Consider the following 4,623-nt stretch of genomic DNA (forward strand, 5'->3'; position numbering starts at 1 on the left):
AAATTTAATCTCATAGATTATAAAAGGGGTCATTGTAAACTTACTTTCAAATTCTTATCTTTGTGAGTTTACATAGTGTTGTATTAATCCTTAGAATTGTCTTAGGATTGTCATCACTGAAAAAGGGAGAGTATTTGTACTTTGTAATTAGAGGCATATGCTAGCTTAGCTATCATCTTCCTTAAAGGGAACAAGGGAGTTGATTAATCTAATTGGAGATTAATACTTGTCCAAGTTGAAGACAAGTTGATCTAAGTTGGAGGTAATCCTTCAAAGGGATAGAGGGATTAGGTTTGTGGTCTAAGGAGAAGTACAAGGTTTGTAAATCGAATCTCCACCGGATTTGGAGAATAGTGCTTAGTGAAGCAACAAATCCCGATTAGTGAATCGGGGAGTGGATTAAGGTGGATTAGTTAACATTCACCTGAACCACTATAAATCCTTGTGTTTATGTTCTTTACTTTCTGCATCATTACAAACATAAACACACCACACATAAGTTTGAGTTGACTAACGTGATCAAGTATCATTCATATCATATTGATCATCGAAAAAGTTTTAAAAATCGTATTAAGTAACTATTCACCCCCTCTAGTTACTTACATAATTGTTATCAGTTTTTGCAAATTAAAATTTGATGACTATACAAATCCTTAATTGTAACAGACTGAAACCCGGGCTAGTTGTAAGTTTCCTGTTTTGCCCGTAGGGTTTGTGCTTAGTCTTGAGTGTTTTTATTTTAATTATTTTATTAGTGTTTTATTATATTTGTGTTGTGACCAGTTTGTGACAAGGGTCCCAGAACAGGTTTGTTTATTTTAATTGGACCTTGTTTGGGTTACCTAATCTTGTGCGAAAGATATTAGATAACTGGTAAATACCCGTGTGTGATGGGGTATTGTGTTTAACACAAATATATATGCCTTGACCAGCTCATTTTGTTATGTTTCCATAAATTTGTTCATCACTCTCGTACCTAACCTTCACCTCTTTAAAAACCCTAATCACTCAATCTTGATTTGGTCCTTGAATTGAGTTAAGAAACTGATTCCTTGTGTTGTTGTGAGTCTATCAAGGTAAGATTTATCAAATTTCATGTCCAAATCAGTGTGTAAATTGAGTTTGAAGGTAAGTTTTGTTAAAAGTGATTTTTGGGTCAAAAGTGCTTAAATTGATGTTGTTTGAGCGTAAATTTTGTGGGTTTATGTCTCAGAACGCTTATTATAAAAGATGTGTTCGGTTTTGGGGTCTTAAATGAGCCATAGGTCGAGATTTGGTGATTTTGGGTTGAAACCCGTCACTTTGCTGTTGTTACAGCTGATGAACTACCTTCGGCCGATGGTCGTTGACCATCGACCAATGGTGAGGGTCGATCGGCCGGTGGCAAGACCATCGACCGATGGTGTATGACTTCTGACCAGCGGATGTAATTTTGACGATCGACCGATTGTGGGAGACCATCGACCGATGGTGTGTTGACGATCGGCCGAGGGATGGGACCATCGACCGATGGTCTTAGACAGTGAAAATTTTACTAAGTGTTGATTTATAGCCGTTATGCTGTCCGTGTAATTTTAAGATTTTCAGGATGTAAATTTTGAAAATGCATAAGGGTCAAGCATGAAATTTTTAGCGGACGCATTTTTTTTTTTACTAATTTGCTATAATTCGCTGTCAGTGTGTCTAATCTTGATGGGAACACTATTCTAACTTGGTTTTTGCTGTTCTCAGGAGATAAGGACAAGGAGGAAGCTCAGAAATAATAACTGAGCAGTTACTGGTAATTGGTGAGTGGGTCTATCTCCGGATAGAGTTTAAGTAGCATATCATGCTACTGTGGTTGACTCTTTTACCATGCATAGTGTAGAAATTGCCATATTAGAATAATATAGTATGCCTGATGTTGTATGTGAATTATGTGTGCACTGTGTGAATGGCACCAGTCGGGCCTAGGGAGACTGGGACTCGAGATCGTGCTTAGGTGAGGTTAGAGTCTGTATGAGGTCAACCGTGCCTAGGGGAGGTTGGGTCCATAGGCTACTGATTGTGAAGTATAGTGTGAACGATGCATCCCCTGCATCTGGATAACTATACTGTGAATTGAGTAGCAGGGACTATCGGTAGACTCAGGCCCGATCAGCTGGGAGTCGTGTGCTCGTACAAGCCGGCGATCCTCGTATTGTCTTATTGTATGCTAGTTGGTAGTTAGCAGTTATTGTTAATGTATATAGCTTGTGTGTGGCTTAAGCTATATCTATTAGATAGATTCCATTCACTTAGCAGTGCGCTAATCCCCCACATGTTTCCCCCCTTGCAGGTATAGGTACTGCTAGTCGGGATGGGTATTGATGCAGAAGACATGTTTGACAACCCTACTCTGATGTGGACTTTTGTTTAAATCATGTTTTGTAATAACGTAACACCGTTGTGTAAACTTAAACTTAATTACTCAGATTAATGTAATGACGTGACTTATAGTGTGTTTGTTAATAAAGTCTTCCGCTGTGTGTTTAAAAAAAATGGCCAGTGTTACAAGTTGGTATCAGAGCTGATTTAACCTGACTGGCAGGTTAATCGTAGAGGGGGTTCTCACAGTGGCGACCTGTGATGAAGCATTGGCTCTTACCCGTTGCGATCCCTTTATGTGAAAAGGGTTGGCCGGATGTGTGGAGACGCGGGCTGTAAAACCAGGCTTTGAGGTACACTCAGTGGTCACCCTGTGCGCAGGAACGACACTGAGTGGGATGCGTCCCCAACTTGTTTTACAAGTTGGTATCAGAGCATGGTTTGGCAGCAAGTACGTGCGCGTACTTTGTTCCCAAACCCTGAGGCAAGTCAAAAATGTCTGTGGGAGTGGGGGCTAAGTGAAAATAGGATATACGTGTGTTAGTTGTGATTGAACTAACTGTTATCCACTAAGCTTTTGTGTGAGCTGTTTTGTAGCACAGGTATGGCTGATAGAAACGCAACTGGCCCATCCAACCCTGGAACATTCTGAGCACCAGAAGAGGCTGTTGAGTCTGATGATGATCAGAATAGTTACATCCTTCATTTAGAAAGCAAGCTAAAAGAGGCTGAAGACGAAATTAATGAGCTTGAATTAGCGAGGCATTCTGGAAATGATGATACACCACCTGGATTCCCAACCGCGCAATCCCAAACGATACCTAATGTGCACCAGAACCAGTATCAGAATCAAATACCTAACCAATACTATATGCCACCGCAAAACACTTTTACTTACCAAAATCCCATGATGATGAACCCATACCAAATGCAAATATTTCATCAACCTTACATGCAACCACCCAAAAGATGTACTTATAAGAACTTCCGTGATTGCAAACCCTCTGAGTTTTCTGGAAGTACTGATCCGACTGTAACCCTCAATTGGTTGCGAGAAATTGAAAGAGTATTTGAAGCGTGTCAGTGTGAACCTGAGCTGAAAGTAACATATGCTAATCGACTGTTGAAAGGTAGGGCTATGATTTGGTGGGATTCCTTGATTTCCAGTATACCGAAAGAGCAAGTAAGTATGATCACGTGGGAGCAATTTCATGGGAAGGTGTGTGAACAGTATTGTAATCTGTTTGATATGAACCGAATCAAGACTGAGTTTCTTGAAATGAAGATGACACCTCAAATGACGATCGATGAGGTAGTAGAAAAGTATATGGATAAACTGAGGTTTGTACAACAATGGGTGCCAGACGAAGCATCTCGTATCCAGCATTTTGTTAATATCATTCTGCCAGAGTACCGAACTTTTGTTAGAACAGCTACATCGTTGTCTCAAGCTGTTGTGATGGCTAAGATGGTAGAAAGTGATGTTCAGGCCGCCAGAAACAGAATGTTTGGTAATGTGCTACAACAAGGTGGGCAAGTATCTGGTCAATCAGGATCTAAATCCAAGAAGTCTAGTGGTTTTAAATCGAAGGGTAAAAGTGGTCAGAGTAGTTCTGGGTCTGGATCAGGTAAAGGAAATTGGTGTCACACGTGTCGATCTTCTCATAGTGGTCAGTGTTCTGAGGCTACAAGAAGATGTTTAAAGTGTGGTGTTGTTGGGCATGAGTCTTCAGCGTGTCCGTATCCGAATAGTGTATGTTGGAGTTATCACAAACCAGGGCATTGTGCAATTAGTTGTCCGTCAAAGAGTGGTAGTTCCGGGGCAGGGTCAGGGGCGCGTTCGGCATCAGCCGGAGGGTCAACTGCCTCGAGTGGGCAGAAAAGGAAGAACCCTCCAACAGCAAAGGCTAGAGCTTTTCAGATGTAGGTTGAGAATGTTGTGGCAACCGACGAAGTGATCACCGGTATGTTTCTAATCAACTCAATACCTGCTCGCGTATTGTTTGATTGTGGTGCCAATAGGTATTTTATGTCCCTAGATTTCTGTGCAAAGTTGAATTTACCAGTTACTGTGTTACCCAAGCTAGCTAGTGTAGAAGTAGCCGATGGTAAGATCACACCCGTCACAACATATGTGTCTGGGGTTTATATAGAGATCGAAGGGAAGTCTTTCCCGGTGACTTGTTTAGTGTTACCTATTCCTAGCTTTGATGTAGTATTAGGAATGGATTGGTTGAGCTCGCTTAGGGCTAATATTAAGTGTGATAGGAAAATGAT

The sequence above is a fragment of the Rutidosis leptorrhynchoides genome, chromosome 3, assembly GCF_046630445.1.
Source record: "Rutidosis leptorrhynchoides isolate AG116_Rl617_1_P2 chromosome 3, CSIRO_AGI_Rlap_v1, whole genome shotgun sequence".
NCBI classification, from domain to species: Eukaryota; Viridiplantae; Streptophyta; class Magnoliopsida; order Asterales; family Asteraceae; genus Rutidosis; species Rutidosis leptorrhynchoides.